At 57.1% G+C, this 20105-nt stretch overlaps 1 long non-coding RNA gene across 8 annotated transcripts; it reads left to right on the top strand.

The window, feature by feature from the left end:
* Positions 1 to 323: 323 nt before the first annotated feature.
* On the top strand, positions 324 to 16330 carry LOC123276844 (uncharacterized). 8 transcript variants are annotated; one of them, XR_006513428.2, is made up of 6 exons: positions 4192 to 4606; positions 5043 to 5164; positions 5537 to 10321; positions 11829 to 12000; positions 12127 to 13580; positions 13847 to 16330. It is a non-coding gene; the product is annotated as an uncharacterized lncRNA (long non-coding RNA). The 8 variants fall into 8 exon arrangements; XR_006513425.2 differs by having other exon boundaries at positions 5537 to 10988; XR_011494030.1 differs by lacking the exon at positions 4192 to 4606 and adding an exon at positions 324 to 2819 and having other exon boundaries at positions 5537 to 12000.
* Positions 16331 to 20105: the final 3775 nt, after the last annotated feature.

The following is a 20105-nucleotide window of genomic DNA, read 5'->3' as shown; positions in this document are numbered from 1 at the left end:
GATCCGTGTGAGCACACGGGAGGGTACACAACACTTTCATCAAGAAGAACACAATTATGAATGCTAAGAAACAAAAGGTATCAGCAGAAGGAAACTAAATGTGGTACGATTTCAAAGAAAAAAACGGCACACAAAAAAAATGTGTTCGGCCTTAATGCTGGGAATGTTTCCCTCCACTGGCTCAGGGTGGGCTCCTGGGCCCATAGGGGGGAAATGCCATCCTGGCCTCGGCACTGTTCACACAGACACCCAAGACCAAGGGAGATATAATCACGGTTACAGACCAGAGAGCAGATGACGGGGGAGTGGTGGGGGGGAAGCAGAGGGGCGGGCCGGGCCGGGCACTGACCACCTCACACTGCAGTCAGCACCACAGACGGGCCAGAAATGGACAGGACAAGAAGCCTGACCTAGTTAGAAAGGCAACCTCAGACCCCCGTGTGGGGTGCAGGGAGCTCTCTCCTCAGGAGGCACCAGTGCCATGTGCCGCGGACGTGGCTTCGCTTCTGTCTGGCTTTCACCTGCGCCTGTGGCCCTGGGCCCCTCATTTGTCGGTCTCCTCTCCATCCTATTTGCTGAGCCCCCTTTACAACACAGCTCTCGGAGACGGCTTTTCCTTACTGAAATCCATTTATTCCAAAGTCTTAGGCAGTGTTACAGATACTAGTTTAAAACATCGGCCAGGGGATTATTGATAAAATAGAAACTATTTACCAAAGAAATTTCATCTAAAAACACAGCACCAGTTTCCACTCTCACCCTACGGTGGGGACCTGCTTCTAGGTGAAGGTCATTTCTCACGCCTCGTCCACATTCTTCCCAGGAATTCCTCAAGAACAGATGGAAAAAGAGGCCTATGACAACAGACAGTTGTCTAAAAAGAAAACGTGCACGTAAGCAGGTCTTCTCAGCTGAGGAAAAACAGTTTCTGCACAAACAATTCAGATAAACCGGGACAAAACCACAAGGGATGGGACCAAACCACCGGGGGTGGACGTGACTGCTGATAGACCTTGAGAAGACAGTACTGAACGGTTTCATTTGCGTCTGTCATTCCCTCCGTCTCCGAGAGCCTTCCAGCCCCCAGAACTGAGCGAGGGGCTTCTGGAGGAGGCTGCGGAGGCAGCCTGGTCGGCTGGGTCTTCCTGACAGGCCGCTTCACCCAACTCCATTAAAGTTACTGATGACGAACAGACCGCATTCGCGTCCCCTGCACTCATTTCATCCTCCACTTGCAACAGTGAGAGTTGCACAAAGGCACTGTTAGATAGCCCAAAATTATATTTAATTTATAACCAGCCAGTAAAATCTTAGTGCAGTAAAACCTTGATTAACCAGAACCAAAACAGTCTCAGTCACCACGCTGGATTCCATTTTTAAGAGAAAGAGACAGATCAAGTAGAAATATCATCTGAAACACAATTATAGTACAAATTCCAGGCAACATTCTGGGATTGGAACTTAACTATCGAGGTCTAACCCTGTCTTCCCCTGTAACGCAGGACACCTTCCAATGTGCCCATGGGGACCCTGGGTTGGCTGGCCTGCCCCTTCCGCTCTGCCAGGCCCAAGTCCCCTTTCCCACCCGCCAGGTGCCAGATCCTCCCTCTTCCACCTACACTCCAGCCTGGCCCACCCTCCTTGTCTCATCTCAAACATCTGGCATGACTCCTGGACTGTCCATCATTGTCTTCCCTGAATACATCACTCCTGCCAGTGAGAGATGAGGACAGGACATCCTCCGGCCAATACCCATGCACCCCACAGCCCGGAAACCTCAAGAAACACAACTGCCAACAGGCTTGGGCGTCTCAGGCAGCATGTGGGAGCTAAGGGGCACCGCTAGGTGGGCAAAGCCCGCACTGGAGAGGCCTCTGGCCCCGGCCCGGCCCACCACCCACTGGAAGGGGAAGGAGGTGCCCTCTGACCCTCGGCCCTGGGACGCACGGAGGAGTCGCGCCATAGCTTCCTTCGCTCCCATTGCTGCACAGGTTGCCTCCCTCCCGGGGTTGACCGCCCCTCCTGGGCCCTCTGCCGTAGTCACGGAGCGTCCACGGGGGCCGTCGAGGGAGGCCGCCCTGTGGGGCGCATGGGGGCGACAACGGCCACGCTCGCAGACCAGCGGGGACCCCTAGACCCTCCTCGTGGACGCCAGCCCATTTCCCCCCTGAAGGTGGAAGGACCCCACAGTCCCTGCGGGCCTCCGCCGTCGGTGACCTGCCCCCCAGGGCCACCCCTTCCCGGCCCGGAAGGTCCCGGGGTTCCCTTCCCAAACCCTCCCCGGTGTCCTGACGCCCCTCCCCGCAGAGTCCCGGCCCGGACACGCAGCCCGGACTCCGGTGGCCGAGGCCCCAGGGAGGGACAACCCCACACAGCACCCGGTGAGGCCGCAGGACCGCCGCCGGCCCCGCACCCCCCGCCCTGAGCGAGGCGGCGATGACCGGGCCCGGGGCTACAGGGACGACGGGGACACGGTGACCACGTGCGTACAGAAAGGCCACCGGTGTTTATTCAGGAAAACGTCAGCTCACGACGTCCCCGTTAGAGAAACCCTCCATAAAACTGGAAATCTACACGTATGTGCGTCTGTGCGGGCGGCGACCGCACCACACGATCCAACCCGGACTGCAGAGCCCACGGATCCGGCGCGACCCCGCGCTCCCCGAGCCCCGCGCGCGCGTAGAGCGGAGGGCGCGCCACAGACCCGGCGCACGCGCGGAGCGGAGTACGGAAGCGCCGCAGGACTCAGCCTCCCAGACCGCTGAGGCGGCGAAAGGGGTTCTGCGCAGGCGCGGAGTACGGGAGTGCCGCAAACCCAGGTAGGGACCGCTGGGGAGGCGAGGAGGGGTTCCGCGCATGCGCGGAGCGGAGTGCGGGCTCTGAGCGACCTGACTGCCAGGAGACGTGAGGGGAGACAGCGAGGGGAGAGGTAGCTCTTGCGCCCTCAAGCGGAGACTCCGCGGGGAGCGGGTCACGATGGTGGTCAGGAGCGCTGAGGGGTGGGTCCTTTGCCGGCGGAAACGCTGTAAAGACCGTGTGCCTCGGAACTGGGCAGTCCGAGAAGGCCCCGACCTGAGCGGCCCGAAGCCCACGGGTGCTCAGGGAGACTAGCACCAGCCTGAGGCAGGGCGACAGGATGACACTGCGCACGCGTGGTGTGGCGGAGGCCCCTGCGCACGCGCAGACTGGAGGCCCCGGGCTGCCGCGCTGGGGCGGGCTGCCGCGCTGGGGAGGCTCTTGCCCTGTCCCACAGGCCCGTTCCTTGCGCGTGCCCCCTCCCGCAGGAGGTCCCTGGCGCCTGCTGCGTGTGGCCTGTGACGCCATCAGGAGGCGTCCGGAAGCGCCCGGGCCCGCGACCCCGCCCCCCCATCCCGCCAGGTCGTCGCGAGAGAAGGTGGCTGCCCTCCCCGCCCCTCCGTGTCGCCTCCCTCCGCGTCCCCCACCGCTCGCCCCCCGCCGTCCGGACTCGGGGCTGCGCGCGGCTCCGTCCGAGGCTCTGGCGCGATGCTGCTGCCGGAGCCGCCGCCTGAGGAAACGGCCCCGAGCGGGCGGACGTGCGGGCTGCGGCGCCCGCGCTGGGCGTGAGAGCGCTCGGCCGCTCCGCCCTCCCCGCGCGCCGGCTGCCGCGTCACGGCCGCGTTGGTAACCGGGCGCCCAGGCACGGCCATCGGGGCGAGCAGAGGCCACCCGCGGGCGGGCCGCGGTTGCACGAGGGGGCGCGGCTGTGCGCCCGCCTGAACTCGCTGCCTCCCTCTGCGCTGACTCGCTCCCGCCTCCTGGGCGGGGCCCGACTTAGCCTCCGCCCTCCCTCCTTCCCTTCCCTCCCCCCTCCTTCCCTCCCCCCTCCTTCCCTCCCCCTCCTTCCCTCCCCCCTCCTTCCCTCTCCCCTCCTTCCCTCCCCCTTCTCTCCTCCCTCCCTCCTTTCCTCCCCTTCCTCCCCTCCCCCTCCTCTCCCTCCTTCCCTTCCCTCCCCCCTCCTTCCCTCCCTCCTTCCCTCCTCCTTCCCTCCTCTTCCTCCCCTCCCTCCCCTCCCTCCCTCCTTCCCTCCTTCTCTCCCTCCCTCCTTCACTCCCCCTCCTTCCCTCCCCCTCCTCTCCCTCCCTCTCCTTCCCTCCCTCCCCCCTTCCCTCCTTCCCTCCTCCCTCCTTTCCTTCCCTTCTGCCCTCCCTCCCTCCCTCCTCTTCCATCCTTCCCTTCCCTCCTTCTTTTGCTTCCCTCCCTCCCTCCTTCCGTCCCTCCCTCCTTTCCCTTCTCTCTATTTCTGCCCAGCCTCTGCCCTGCTCCCTGCATTCCAGCTTCACTGAGCTGCTGTGGTCCCTGAAAGACATGGTCCCTCATCATTCTCCCATCTCCGAGGTCACCTGTCTGGGATGCCCTTTCTCATGCTCCCTCCTTCCTCCCTCTGTGCTGTGTCTTCTGAGACCGCCCTCAGAGGCCACCTCTCCGCATCCCTCCCTGACCTGGAGGACATGTGCATCCCTTCTCTGTGGCCACATTACCACACAAAGACAGGGTTCTCTGCCCGATGCCCGTAAAGAGCCAATGATCACACCACCAGCTTTTTCGAGGTCGGCCAGCCAGGAGGCGGGAGTCAGAGCTCTCAGAGGTGTGTCCCAGACCCAGGACTTGCGTTCAATTTGTGGGATGGGGGGTGGTTTGAGGTGTGGAGACGGCGACTGAGGAGGGAAGTGACGTATTTGAAGGCCTGCACCAGCGTAGTCAAGCTCCATGCTCTCACAGGACGCCTACTCACAGATGAGGTGTTAGGTGACCTGAGGGTGGGGTTTGCAGCCCCTGATGGCAGAGGGTCACTGACTGGGCATTCGCCAGGTCCAGGTGGTGGGTTGGTGGTCTCAACAGGCCTGAACTGGACAAGAGGCCTCTCAGTTCCTGAGACACAGCTCAGTCGCTCTTGGTAAGACGGTCAGTTTGAATCGGTCCTGGTGGCCCGTGGTTACAGCCTCCCTGAGCTCTGGCCACGGCCCTGTATCCAGTTACTGGCACTGGTCTGCGCTTACTCCGCTGTGTCTCTGCCCTTCTAGGATACGGTGTGGACACTAGTTCATACCTCCAGCTTCTCCTAGCGCCGTGCCCAGGCTGGCAGACACAGTGGACACTTGCCACCCAACTGACACGCCGAGGGTTGGATGTGCCGCATTCGCAGGTTACTGTCTGTTTCCTGTCAGAGGCAACAAAGCTGCTAGAGGTCGAGGAGGGCGTGGGTGTTGTGCAGACTGCGCTCGGGCTGCAGACGTGCGAGGACGGGCCCTGGGTGGTGCTGACAAACGAGGGGAACGAGCGAGTGCTGAGGGCTTTATAATCACCCAGTAGAAGATGTATCGCCCCAGATACGGTTTGTTTCTTACTGAAAGTCAGCTCTATGGAGGTGTAACTTCCGTACGATAGAACGCAGCCATGTTAAGTGTGCGTCTGGTGAATTTTGGAACATGTCAGCACCTGGGTGGCCACGACCCCCATTGAGAACTGGACTATCTCGGTGTTAACCAGACCTCCTGAAATTCTCCATCTGGCACAGGGTCCGCCTGCCCCGCCTGCAGTGGGTCCTGTGCTTTGGGCTCTGGCCCCCGTGGGAGCAGCTGCAGTGGACGCCAGGGGGACACCAGGCTGGTCGTCATCAGTCACAGAGACCACTCTCTGTCCAGAAGTAGGAGTGTGTGACACCTCTATCCTCGTCACACCTATGGCTGACCTCGACTGGTAACCACAGTCTGCGGCGCTCACATTCCCAGGAGACAGCCCAGCGGTCCCATCCTGGTTTGTCAGGATTGCCCACCACGCACACGCTTCTCCTGTGTCCAGGTCCCGATTCTGGCACAGGACGCACCACAGTGCTGCCACGTTCCTCCTCCTCTGGTCCCAGGCTTGGTGCTGGCCACCTCACAGCAGCATGTCTGTCATGGCCTCCAGCTCAGCTATGCTGGCTCGTGTTGTATCACAGCTCTGCCCGATCTTACATACTTATTCTAAATCTCTCCTCCAAATCAGGAGAGTACCTCGAATACGGAGGGGTCTCCAATGGTTTGAGAGTCAGAGTTGCTTTGGAAACTAGACGCAGGCCCCCCCCGAGAGGCTCCAGTCCTGGAGTCCCCACATGCCATCCCGTGTTCAGAGATGTGGGCACTAAAGGCCTGATGGGAGGGAGTGGCTGCCGTCCCTAGATGTCCACCTGCACTGCCCTCTCCCTGGTGGAGGGAGTGCCTTAGGGCAGATGCTGTGACGAAGGTCAAAGTGACCTCTGCGTGTGATGTCTGCCACTGGTGGCCCCAGTTGCGTAACTGCAAAGAGAACCCCAAGGAAGGGAGGGAGTCGCCCCAGGATGAGGTGCCTGGTAGCTGCTCCTCTGGGATGGCCCGTGGGCAAGGGACTCCCTGCGTGGCGGGTGTGGGGTTCCTGCCAAGTCACCGTCCATAAAGCGTTAATGAGGCGTTTGAGATGAGGCCCCTAGTCTGGGGGTCTCCCCTTACTGGAGCCCCCTGATCTGAAACTCCAAGGGGCCCTCCGGGGTCAGCACCCTGTGGCCCCTTGCGTGGCACTCCAGGTGTCTCTGTGCGCACTCGCCTCTGTGCTCTCCTGACCCCTGACCTCTGGACCGCGAATGTGCAGGGATGAACATGGTGCGAGCCCAGAGCATGGAGCAGCTGTGAGGGGACAGGCCTGCAGGCCTGATTGCCGAGCCTGGCAGGGCCAGCAGAGGGTCAAGAGCAGGCAGAGCCGAGCTGAGCCCTGACCCAGAAGGGAGAGGGGGGTCCCACTCCAGCATGAGGGACCCCATCCGCCCAGGGCGTGGCTGCTCCAGCCCTCCCTGCAGTTCATTCTTTTATCAGCAAACGTCCCTGCAAGGGGCTTTGGGGAGAGCTGCTCTCTGGTTCCTGGGAGGTGCTCCCTCCGGGCACCCCTGGGTCCTGGCGTGGCCCCGAGAGGCTCAGAATCACCCAGCGTTGTGGGGCTGGAGTCTGGAGCTCAGCCTCTCCCTCAGGCCTCCCTCAGGGGTCCTCTTGCCTCAGCTCACTTGAGAAGGCCAGTCCCTCCAGGTCTCCCAGGGCCTCCAGTGGTGTCAGAGCCTGACACTGGCCAGAAACCCCTCCCACAAGAGACGCCAGGTGAGCGTCAACTCCAGCTGCCGGGAACACCAGCCGGGCTCCGTCTTCTGCACCCTGTGAGTGGGGGTCTGCCTGGGGCTGCAGGCCCAGTGCGGGGCAGTGTCCGGCCTGAGATGGGCAGACAGGAGGGCCACCCCGGCCCGCAGAGCAGCAGCTGTCTGCCCTCGCCTCGTTGCCTCTCGTGCAGGTGGCTTCACCCACACGTTGCACCGTGTGTACAGGGAGACAGTGGCACTCTCCCGTGTTCACACACCACTCCTTCAGAAGCAGCACGTGCCCTTGAGCCTGACTCCGTCCCCAGGAGCCCGTGGAGGCACAGCAGGGCCTCTGGCCACCGCAGCAGGAGGAGCTGCAGCCTCTCTGTCAGCTGGTGGTGTGTCTCAGGGAAGCAGTGCAGATGGGGTCTCTGGACCTGCTGGGGGCCTGGAGTGGTTTCTGAACCCCAGGGATGGTGAGAAGTGAGGTAGGAGGCCGGTGGAGGGAGGAACAGAGATCCCAGGCTGGCATTCGCATCAGTGACCAGCCCTGCAGGCAGCTGTGGTCGAGGGCGCGCGTCTGACTGGAGCAGGTGCAGGGGTGAAGTTCTCTCAGGCAGACAAGCATTCAGTCACGTTTTCACAGGTGTATTTAACACGTCGGCACCGCTGCTAATGGCAGCAGCTCCCTAGCCAGCCAGGGGACCCACCCGGATGATCCCCTCCCCCATGGGCCCAGTGGGCATCCTGCTGGAGAACTGGGGCCAGCAGGCTCCTGGGGTCCCCAGTGCCCCTGCCCATCAGCCCGGAGAAAGGAGAGCTGGAGAGGGCGGGTTCCTGGCCTCTGCTGGCTGGGCCTGTTAGAATTCAAGGGTGGGCCGTTTTCTGTGTTTCAGGCTCCAGGACACTCAGGGTCATCAACTTTGTTAAATTTCTAATCAGAAAAGTTCTGACTCTAGCACGACGGTGTTTCCCTTTCATACAGGATCATGAGCCTCCCAGGTGATGGTGAAAATTATAAAATTTTATTTAAAATACATCTATTCCTTCATTATGAAAGTAACAGATAGAAGGAACACATTTCTGAAGCCAACATGGTCTGTTAGTTAATTAAAAAGTTAGTTAGTTTAAAATGGTGAAAGTGATAATAAAAAATAAGGAAGCAGACATACTTTGCATATATTTTTAACTTAAAACTTATAAATATGCATTAATTCTTAATAAGTTCATGAGATTTACTTTTCATACAATGAAATCTTCAGATTCTGACTGTACGTGCTGATAAATTCTGATAAAGGTGCACAATCAATGGAGATGCATCAAGTTTCCATCACGCTAGAAAGGCCCCTCTCCCTTCTGGTCAATATCCCACCCGGGGCCGCCTCACGCCCAGAGTGACCTCACAACCAGGGCCACTGCTCACCCAGGGCCACCGCACACCCAGGGCCACAGCGCACCTGGGGCCACCGCACACCCAGAGTGACCTCACAACCAGGGCCACCGCACACCCGGGGCCACCCTCTGCTTCCTCTGTCATCGTTTGGGCAGCTCTGGCCTTGACTCTGTATTTTCATGTAGGGTGGAGACTAGTCAGCCGGTCAGGGCTGGAGTCTTATTTTCATTTTTGGTATAAACCACGTGCTTACTTCATCCCCTAAGATACCTGCTTTTGGTACTTTTTTTTAAGTACCAGGACTGAGACTTGAATATGTTTGTAAAGTCACCTGAGACCAGAAATCTTCCAAATTTTCACAAGTTGTTTTTCGTATTTTGAGGTATCTTGTCTGCAGCTAATTCAAAAGCAATTTTTAAAGTGACTTCACTTGCCTTTGTCTTGATTTCCCAAACTGTGTATTGTAGAAACGACTTTCTCTCCTTTTACACGATGCGTAGCTGGTTTATGTAACGTTTGGTCAAGTTACGCAGTAGAGCAAGAGCAAGTGGCGTAGATGGGTGGGCGCGACCTGACCACGTGGTTGGTGTCACCCCCACTGACACCTGCGTCTTACCGGGCTGCTGAGCCCCGAGACCAGAGCCGCCTGAGCTGGTGGAGCAGAGGTTGGTGCACACAAATGAATAACAACAGATGGGAACACACACACGTGGTCCTACACCCCGAGGCATCTCTGCACAAAGCCTGCCGTGTGGTTTCCCAGCCTCATGTGTGTGTGTGTGTGTACGGTTAGCCTCGCTGCAGGGCCCAAGGGAGCTGCCTGCGCCCCCAAAACTGCCTTCGCTCTGACAGTGACCACACGGAATGAGGTTCTCTGCCCGGTGCACATAAACAGCCGCTAGTCGGGCATCAGCCTTTGCGAAGAGACCAGCTTTATTCTGCGAGGCTGACCTGCAGGGAGGCAGGGGGCCCTCATCTGTCTCCCCAGTGCAGGATTTGGGGTGAAATTTAGGGGGCCTAGAGAACATTTAGGCATGCGCAAACTCTGGGGGGACGGGTTTCCATTGCTGGGCTTCAAGCATTTATGACGGGGTTCTAACTGTTTACGACGGGGCTCTAAACATTCTCCGTGAATTTTAACACTGGATCTTCCTGAACCAGGGCCCTCGCTTCTGATGAGAGCCCGACCTTCAATCTCCAGTCGCATTCTGTCCTTGGGTTCAGTGGGAAGGGGGATCTTCGGTTCCACGGTCACTTCAAGTCAAGATTTCCTCTTCTGCGTGTGCTCTGGCCACGTGACTTGGCACGTTTCCTGTTTCCTGAAAGGCGATTCTCAACCACTCTTGATAAGAGATAGCTCAGTTGACCTGGTGCTGGCGGGCCTGCGGTTACACCGCCAGCCGCAGGCTCGGGGTCCCCAAGGCGATGCTTGGTGTGACAGCTCTCTGGAAGGGCCTGGAGCTCGCTGAGAGCTGAACCACGCATGGCCGTAGTTCGTCACAGGGAAGGGACACAGATGAAAACCGGCCCAGGAGAGGCGCCCGGGCAGAGTCCGAGTCCCCAGATGCAGAGCACCCCCCTTCTTCCCAGCTCACCCCACAGACACCTTCCTGGAACGGAACTCGGATAGCGGCATGTGGGTGTGGTTCCAGATGCAGACTCTGAGATGAGGATTTGTATGAAGGACATGCTCCCCGGAAACGTGGCTGGGAGTGGGGAGTGGACGGGGATGGGGAGGAGGTGCATGCAGGCCTGTGGAGGGACAAGGGCTCCATCCCGTGGAGGAACTCCGGACTCTGCAGGTCATGGCTCGCAGGTGTCCCCGTCTGGAGGTGAGTGGCTTTGAGTGTTTGTGCCCCTGCCTGGCAGTCACCTGTTAAGGGTTGTAAATCGCGACAACCCCAGCCCTCAGGAGCTCAGGGAAGGACCCTCCTGTGGCCGGAGGGCGGCCTTCTGTCAAAGATCCCGATGATGCCCCATGGGAGTGGGGTCCTAGAGCCCAGGGGTGTGACATAGAAGATGGAGACCTGGACGCGCATCTGTGGCCGTTATCATCAGAGACCCCGCATCCAGAGGGGCTAATGGTTTTCTCCTCAGACAAGTGAGGGCTCCTGGTGTGACTGTCCGACCTCACGTGCCAGTGGGGTCAGCACCCGGCCCAGAAGCAGCAGCTCAGCAGCCACCTGCCGTCACCCCCGCCCCGACTGTGGTCACAGTGTCCCCACACCTGGGCAGAGATGGGGCAGTGTTTTCTCTCCTTCAGATGCCGCCCAGGCCCAGACTTTGCCCCAGAGCGTGGGGGCCGTGACAAGATCACCACGGACTGCAGGACTGCCTGCTGTCTGCTCCATCCCACACAGACTGTTCCCCCGTCCTCCCTCCTGTCTGGTTTGAGATGCCAGCCTCCGTCATCCTGACCCCAGTGGTCACAGCCCCGGCTTTGGGCAAAGGCCAGTGGCTGTTTGGAGGGGTCTGGGCCAGCGGGAAGGGACCAGCAAGGTAAACTGCTTGCCCGCCCTCCCTCCCCACCCACAGAGCTTTTCGAGGCGGTGGTTCCACGTGGCCTCCCTGGAGATGCCCCGATGAGCCATAGTCTCACTGTCTTCCTCATAATCTGCAGCCCACTCAGAACAAAATGAAAGGCCCCACTTTGCATTTATTCTCCTTTCTTCCTGGTCACCCCCCCACTCCTGTTCCCCTGGATTGCAGCCCGCACCCCACCCCTAGTAATTGGTCCCGGCTCAGTTTTCCAAAGGACCCCCGGCCAGGGCACGAGGTGGCCTCACACAGCGTCCTGGCCACACAGACAGAACGTGTTTGCTGTCAGCAGCCTGCTAGAAAAACTGTGAAAAATGGAAATGGGAAAACTCGAAAAACCACTGCTGTGTGTCCAGCTCCCCCTGGATTGTGATTCTACTGGGACCTGTGCCTTTCATTCCCTTTGAGCTATTTTACAACTCTCAGACTGTAGAAAGCTTGAAATAATGCAGATAATTCTTGCCTGTAGAAATGCAAATAAATTTTGTCTGTTCAAATGAAATTGATTATCACCCTGTAGGGATTGACCCATTTCGCATCTATTTGTAAATTTATTTCAGCATTTCTGATTGTCTGCATGTGAATGGGTCTGGATTCTGCTGTGAACTGGTTGTAACATCTTACTGGTTCCCTCGTTAATTCATGAGTTAAACAAACTGCAACGTGTGCATTTTATGTTTGCATAAGCCATGATTTTACTTTGAAAAGAAATTGCCCTTTCACAGCGCCCCCAACCTGTGCCTGGAGTCACCCTGGGGAAGATTCAGGAGGCTCCTCATTGCTTATTTCTCATTCATGCAGAAGGCAGCACGTTCCGACTGTTCCCCATCTTCTGACTTGTCCTCTAGCAAAGGGGGTGGAATGTGTGACCCCGGAAATGCCACTTGGGCGAGATTGTTTGAGCTGAAGACCCTGGAAAAACAGCAGGTGCCAGAAGAGTGTTCTGAGCCCCCTTCCTTCCTGAGGGCAGGAGGTAAACCAGGGAGGAAGGTGCTGCCCCGTGCCAGGAGGAGGGAACCGTCAGCTCCAGAGGGGAGCCTCCGAGAATTCTGTGCAGCTGACCTCACCAGAGTCACTCTCGTCTCTGTTCTCTCTCCAGGTGTCTCTGTTACTTTCCTCAATCTCCTCTCCTCCTTCGACCCAGCGAAAAGCATTTGGTTTTGCCGCTTCCCTGGGTCTCTATCACCCTCACGAGGCCCCCGTGTCACTAAAACTTACGCTACGTGAACCTGGATGCTTTCCTCCAGCTGCTGTCTCAGCAGCTCAACTCTCAGGCCGCCGGGCCCCACGAGGTGGAGGTGACGATTTCCCTCCCCAACGCTGGGCTCTGCACACGACCAGAGCGGGGCCTGTCTGTCCCGCCTTCCACTGTCCCAGCTGGGGCTCGGAGTGCACCATCAGTGTCCGTGGTGTCCGTCCCGGGCCCCGTGTCAACCCAACCCCGGGGGCCTGCACGTCTTCCCGTCTCCTCCTCGTGACCCCGTTCTTCTCGTTTGTGTCATTCAGTCCACGGTTCGGCTTCTCAACACCCATGTTTGTGGGTCCCTGAGTGTGGCCTTCACCTCAGAATGGGACCCAAAGGAGAAAACAGGAAGGATTTGTAAGTCTAACCTCACTTAAAAATAGTGCATGAGTGACAAGCAGATCACAGAGCTATGACGATGGGGCCATCTGTTTGACAGTTACGTAAGAAGTCCAGTACCTCAGTGAGTAAAGAGCTTTAAGAGACGAACAACAAAACGGACCACAGGGCCTGGGCGTGAGCGTCACAAGGGAGGAAAAGACAAATCGAAACACGTTCCTCTTCTCCCATCAGAGGGCAGAGCTGCAGGGCCTCACCACCCTGTTGGCAGGAGAACCTGAAGGGGTGCGAACGGGCCTCCCATCTGCCCTGAGGTCGAGGCCGTCGCCTGCGTGGATCCAGGCTTTGTCCTGCAGAGTCACTCGGAGAAATACCAACCTCGTCCAAGATAAGAGGACAGCGCCTCTCGTCCGGCTGTGGCCTCCCAGCCGTGGGGGCTCCGTTCCTGAGCTTCTGGTGTCTCTTCTCTGTGTGCCCCCCGCGGGGCTCCATCCCTGTCTTCTTGTCTGTCTGTCCATCTGTCCTGCAGGCAGAGAGGCTGCCCTCACTCCCCCTTCTCCTGGCTCCTCAGTGGGCTCAGGGTCTGGCTTGTCTGTCCTGTGGGTTTGGCTTCTCCAGCCTCTTCCCGTTCTCTAGCCACCCTGACCTGGTTCCTCAGGAGACAAGGCCGGGGCGAGCGGTGGGGCCGGGGTCAGAGGGGTGGTGGGACCCAGGGCATCTGTGCAAAATCAACGTGTTGAAACGTCTAACTGCATGTGTTCGCTTTATGTTTTTCCTCTCACCCTCATTTCAAGTCTGTGGTTTTCGTAATTCTGTGGTTCAAGGCTCGGACGTCTTGTAAATCAGAATTCCCCTGAGGTTAACGGGTACCAGACTCATGAAAGGAAAACCTGGCGGGGGTCGTGCAGGGAGAGCCTTGGAGAAGCTCTGACCTAAAGACGCATCCAGAGACCGTTTCTCACCAGCTCTGGGTAATCAGCACAACCAGGGGAGAGGCCCCTCCCTGTGTCTCCCCAGACTTTCCCAGCCGCCAGAGACTATCAACATGCCGCTGTTTGCCCAGTAGTGTTATTGTTTCCCTCTCTCCTTCTTCATTTATTAATACGAATTTTTCTGTGGGGAGACAGTGTTTCTTCTCCCCCGTTTGTTTGTTTGAATGTGTGTTTATATCAATGTGGACTCATGGACACTCCAGTCTGTGGGTGGTGATCCAACACTGTTGTTATTTTTTCCTCAGATCGTTCCAGCTTTGCCATTGGGAGCCCTGTCAGATGCCTGATATTTACTGCGTGATGTCCTCGGGGCCACCCTGCTTCCCGACGTCCCCTGGGCAGGCGAGATGTGGGGTCGGTGTCCCCTGGGAAGAGGGAGTCATCGGATCCTGGCCCCTGGAGGGGGTTATTGCACAGAGCCAAAATCAAAAGACAAACACAGTGATAGCAATGGCGCTAACAGTTTCCGTCTACTGAGTATCAGGTGCCCTGAGCACTCGGGCACATTTCTTACTAAACCTCACTTTACATAAACCCACGGTCTCAGTTCCCTCATCCTGGTTCTGCACAAGAGGGAACCGCGTCTGGGGCTGCAGGGCCTCAGCTCGGTTCATCTGCCTGAAGGTGGGGGCTTCCTCCGTGGTGGTGGTTTCCACTGGGACCCGCGTCACCATCACCGACAGCAGCACTGACTGTGCCCCAGGTCCCTTAACATGCACCCCACCCCAGGGGCTCGGGCAGCTGGTGAAGACAGCTTTCTGTGCTCACACTGGCACACGCTGCTGCCCGCTTCCTCGTGGACCTCGGAGCTAAAAATAACCACGTGTTTTCTGTTTTAATGGAAAAGAGGAAGTGTGCCATTTATTGCATAACACTTACTATTTTTGAAAACCCGAATTTTTTCCACATGTACTTTTAAAAAGTCCTTGGAGGAAAAGGCACAAAGTGGATTTCACGGAGGGTTGCTCTCTTTGTAACCCAGATCCTCAGGAAACAACTGAATCAGACATGAGGCGGAGATGGCAACCTTCCCCAGTGCGCACGGCCCAGGGGGACCGGCAGGAAGCCCCAGACGCATATCACTGGGGACACAGGGCGGAGCCAGCTCCCAAGGGGCCCTGGGGCTTCTTGACCCAGGTCATGGGGAGAGGGATTTTCCCAGGTCTCCATGCCCGTTGCCTGAGCAGGGGGAGGTGTCCCAGGGCCACGGCTGACCGTAGGAGCCCGTCCTCTGTGGTTGAGAGGCTACAGTCACTCTCAGCCTTCGCAGGACGTGGGAAGATGGAGCTTGGCCTTCATTTGCTCCTTAAGTGAGCGAACGCCATTGAGACACGGTAGGGGGGCCCTTGGATCTTTTTAAGGCTGCGCTGTGAGAGATGACCTGGGCTGGTGGCGTTCAGTGCTGTCCCTGCCCTTCCTCTCACTGAAACACTGGAAAGTTAGAAAATGTGTAAAGAGCAGACAAACAAAGCCAAAGGAAAGAGACACAGATGCCACAGCACAGGGCGCTGGGGCAAGGGTGAGTAACCGTGGGACCACACGGGCGTTTCTGGCAAGTGTGTGGGGCATGGGAGCGGGCGGGACGAGGACCAGGACTCCTGCCCGCCAAGTGACCTCAGGCAGGGCTGCCCGAGAGCCTCCAGGAGTCTTTCCCCAGGGCGCCGTGGTGGCCCTTCCTATCAGGACGTCTCCTGCCAGACCCAACCGGACGTGCAGCATGGCAGGCGAGCAAAGGTCCTGGGACATTGAGAGAGCGGCGGGAAATCAGTGGTAGAATGAGCACGTCTCATGTGGAAAGTCAGCAGTAATTTGGAACATGTCATAGGGACCATCTGAGACCCCATCTCAACAGTAACCAGCAGGGAGTAAACCTACCCGGAAAGGCAGAGGCTTGACATGGAGAAGCTCACGAAGGAGACACGTCACCTGGAGGCAACGACGGGACAGAGAGAGAACTCTCAGGTTTAAAGACTGAGCATAAGTCAGAGCAAAGTCACGTGCGGCTCTTAAACCTGCCGATGTGACGCAGAGCTTGTCTGGAAGCGTAAGTGAACGCAAAGAACCACAGCTTTTGAGAGAAGACTATCGAGGACCGAGGTTCTGCACCAGATGGTCAACCACAGCGTGAAGCTAAAACCCTGCGAAGATCTGGTGCAGCCGCGAGAATCGTCATCTGTGTCAGCAGAGGAGCACAGACCACTGCGAAAGAATCAGAATTTAAGAAATAATGGCACGTGTTCATGTAATAGTTTACTAAGTGCCAATAGCATCATCATCGATTAGTAAATAGAAGCTTATTCAGTCAATGACACGGGATCAAGAAATAAACTACGTATGATAAAGTTACACTTTCCCACATCCCCTTAGAATATGATACATTCTAGGTAGATTTGATTTTAAAATAAAACCACGAAAGAACTAGAAGACAAAACAAAACAGCACAATGTTTACTGGCTCTAAGGTAAAAATGACATCTTTAGAAGAATACGTGAGAAAGCACACGAAAAATAGATTTGAGTAGACATTGAAATTATAATTTTGGGGGCCGGCCTGGTGGTGCAGTGGTTAAATTTGCACATTCTGCTTCGGCGGCCCGGGGTTCACTGGTTCGGATCCCGGGTGTGGACATGGCACAGCTTGGCAAGCCATGCTGTGGTAGGCATCCCACATATAAAGTAGAGGAAGATGGGCATGGATGTTAGCTCAGGGCCAGTCTTCCTCAGCAAAAAGAGGAGGATTGGCAGCAGATGTTAGCTCAGGGCTGATTTTCCTCAAAAAAAAAAAAAAAGAAATCATAATTTAAGATAACTACAAAAGTAAAGACGAAAAACCTAGTAGGAAGGCAATGATAAACATTTGTCAGAGATCCACTCCCCTTATGGATGGGAATTTCTTAGAAATAATGATTATCATATCGATTAAAAGATGGGTCTGACGCGAAAGGACAAACACAACAAAGATAGCTGATAAACATGGAAAATGTTTACATCATTATTGATCAAATAAAGCAAATTTAGATTGGAAAGCGTTACTGATTTTTCCAGGATTACATGTGACGTTGAGAATGAGGCGTTTCCAAGCTCTTTGGTGGTGGACCATGGGCAGATTCCCTGCAGGCGCTAACTGACGAACGCGGTCGAGATGGCCCCCTTTCTGCTTCCTCTGCCACCTTCATTCTCTTCCTAAACAAGTTCAGGGCCAACCTGTTAGGTTGGGTGAGCGGGGTCAGTATCTGCAGGAGCCAAAGCAGGAGACGCAGTGGCTGGAAGAACTGGATGTTGGAGCTTGAGTGGGATGAGGGCGTCCGAGTGGGAGTCTCGACCACCCACATGGGAGCCTGGGCCAGCACGGTGGGTCAGAGGTCAGAGCTGCAGAGGGCGAGGCGGGCGCCCTCTGTCCAGCTCTGTGCGCCGAGGGGCCTATGGGCAGGGCCAGCCCAATAGCTATGAGCACACCTGGCCGTTGGGGATTGGCCTGAATACCATTTTCACCAACAGAAACCAGGACTTTTGGGAACAATGGCTCATTTCAGTGCTGGACCGGGGGAGGGTGAGCATGGCCCATCCGACTGTGCAGGACGGTGCGGAGTCACTCAAAGGATGACGGAGACGTGTTGATTGTCACAGAAACCAGCATGGAAGGGGTCCCCCCAGCCAAATCCAGGACAATTTGAGCATCAACACAAACAAAAGCATAACACATTGGATGTAACAGAAGCCATGCATTGAAGTGATGGAAAGAAACACAGGAATACCCTCATGTTCGAGGAGAAATAGAGCATTAAATAGACCCAAGGCACCTCCTCTGAAAACACAGACTAACCGCCAAGGAAGGAAGTGACGCTGGTGGACGCCAGCTTAATTGATGGGTGAAAGGGGCGCCATCCGTAACGGGACAAGCTGCCCCCCGGGGGGACGAGGACAGTCCCTTCTGCCATGTTCCTGCCAGTGGGGCCTCTAATCGTGAGGGGACATCAGGCAAACCCAAGGGGAGGGGTCCTCCTCAAACCTTGATCCTTAATCTCCTCATGTTCTGGGATCACAGGCCGTGAGACAAGACTCAGGAGCCAACAGACCAGGGGCACGTGCCTCTGAACTAGGCCCTGTGCTGGTATAGACAGTGTCAGGACACACGGCAGAGCCCACTGGGGCTGGAGCTGAGGTTAACCAGGTGCATCACAACGCGTCGGTGTCGGCTCCCTGATTCAACGCTGGCGGTTGACTGTCCTGACACAGCACCGCGTCCTGGTTTGTAGGGAAAATGGAGCATTCCAGTCAGAAACTGTCCTTGCTCTGCTCCGTCCACTCCTCCATCGGTTTGAGATGGTCCCCCTGCCCCACCACACTCACTCACAGCCTTTGGGGTAAACGCATGCTCTGCGGCCCAGCAATTCCACCTTAGGAAGCCATCCTAGGAAATGACCAGAGTCCCTGCCCAGGCCGGACGCAGAAAGACGTTTAATTCTTTGTAGCAAAATCCCAGAGGCAACAAGCACCTCCCAACGAGGAGCTGATCATGAGACCGCCGTCTGGGGAAATCCCGTGTGTCCTTGAGTCATGACTGTGAAGAACATTTAATGACCGTCAGGTCGTCCAAGGTCAGTGTTCGTGGAGACAAGTTTGTAGAATTGTATAGCCAAAATAGCCCAGTTCAAGAAGACTCACGTGACCCTGGAGGTCAGGGTTCAGGAGAGCAGGCGACTGTTGGCAGTGGGGCCAAGAGAGGAGGAGGAGGAAGGGAAGGGGGCACTAGAGGCCAGTGAGGGGAAGATTTAGGAGGCAAGGCCATGGGGACCCTCGAGGACCCTTTGCGACTCTTTTCTGACCTTGCTGTCCCATGGTGGGGCCTTCCCTCAGGACTCCAGCCCAGGATCAGCTCAAAGTCAGCAGCCCAGCAGCTTTCAGGCCTCATGAGCCGCCCCAGCTTGGTGGACTCCCAGGGCAGAGCGTGAAGGGAAGTGGTCCTTCCTGGGTGTGGTGGCCGGGCTGCGGGGGGCGCTCAGGCACATTCCCCAGGCCGAGCCAGGGCTCCACCGGCCCTCCCTCCACACTGGCTCCTCCCCCAGGCAGCCGCTTCCCGAAGGAGAGTCGTTCTCCCCGGATCCCCTCCATTGCTCTCTTGTCCTCAGCGTGGCCCTGTCCCTCCTGGAAGGGAGGTCCTTGCAGGAGAGTGGCCTCAGGGTCAGGCTCTGGCTGCGGGGCGCCAGCCCGCTGTGGGCTCTGTCTGGAGAGAATGTGTGTGGGCAGTTGGGCCAGCTAGCAGCCGCCAGGGCCACACTGACAGGCACGGTGGACAGGTCCTTGTCACTGGGTGTGTCCACCCTGATTAGCGTCTGTGTCACAGTCCTGCGTGTGCGGCCTCTCACCTGCCAGGAACGGGAGACATGGAGACTCTGTAACGAGAAGGCAGTTGTCAAGCTCCCTGACGTTCTGACACCCGGATCTCTTGACAGAGATTGTAATCGAAACCTGATTTATCTGGAAATCAACCCAAGTTCTGGGGGCTGTGCTGCTCCCTCTTGGGGTCTCTGGGTTTAGTGTGGGGGGACTGGGCAGAGGGTTCCAGATGTAGGAGATGCAGCCCCACCAAGAACCCGGCCTTCCATGACCTTGAGTGCCAGGGCCACAGCAGGGCCACCCCGTGGGCCTCGGGTGAGGCTGCTGGGGTTCAGAGTCTGGCAGTCACTTAACCTCTTCGTGCCTCAGTTTACCCATCTCTAAAATGGATATAATAACAGTACTGGGGCCGGCCTGGTGTCACAGTGGTTAAGCGCGCACACTCCACTTTGGTGGCCCAGGGTTCGCTGGTTCAGATCTCCGGTGCAGACATGGCACAGCTTGGCAAGCCATGCTGTGGTGGGCGTCCCACATATAAAGTAGAGGAAGATGGGCATGGATGTTAGCTCAGGGCCAGTCTTCCTCAGCAAAAAGAGGGGGATTGGCAGCAGATGTTGGCTCAGGGCTAATCTTCCTCAGAAATAAATAAATAAATAAATAAATAAATAAATAACAGTACCTACTTCACAGACCCGTCATGAGACTTTAGCAACTAAGACATGTAGAAACACCCGGAACAGCGGTTGGCGTGCAGAAAAGACCCCAAACGTCAGCTGGCTATGAGGACCGGCCTCCTGTCCCTATGACAGAGGAGGACCAGGCATGGGGTCCTGATGGCCTCGGGCACTCAGTGCAGGCAGGTGAAGGCCTTGGGACTGGAGTGGTGCCACTGCCCATTGATGACACGGCCACCCTTTGACTGGTCACTTCCTGAAGGACAGATGGTGAGCGGGCTCTGGGGTCAGCCCCCGTGGACGCAGGTGGCACAACTCGAACCAGGTGCCCTGTTGTTGGATCTACTCACCCACGTGCCTGGAGATAAGAGAGGTGGGCAGTTACCGAGTTCCTTTGGCCGAAAGTGGATGATGGACACAGCCAGGGAGGGCCGACTGGCTGAGGAGCAGAGCTGGGGCCCAGATCCCTAGAAGCTCACCTCAGTGGCCACCCC

This window comes from Equus asinus, chromosome 14 (genome assembly GCF_041296235.1).
Source record: "Equus asinus isolate D_3611 breed Donkey chromosome 14, EquAss-T2T_v2, whole genome shotgun sequence".
Lineage (NCBI taxonomy): Eukaryota > Metazoa > Chordata > Mammalia > Perissodactyla > Equidae > Equus > Equus asinus.
This window is presented reverse-complemented; position numbering and strand designations above follow the sequence as displayed.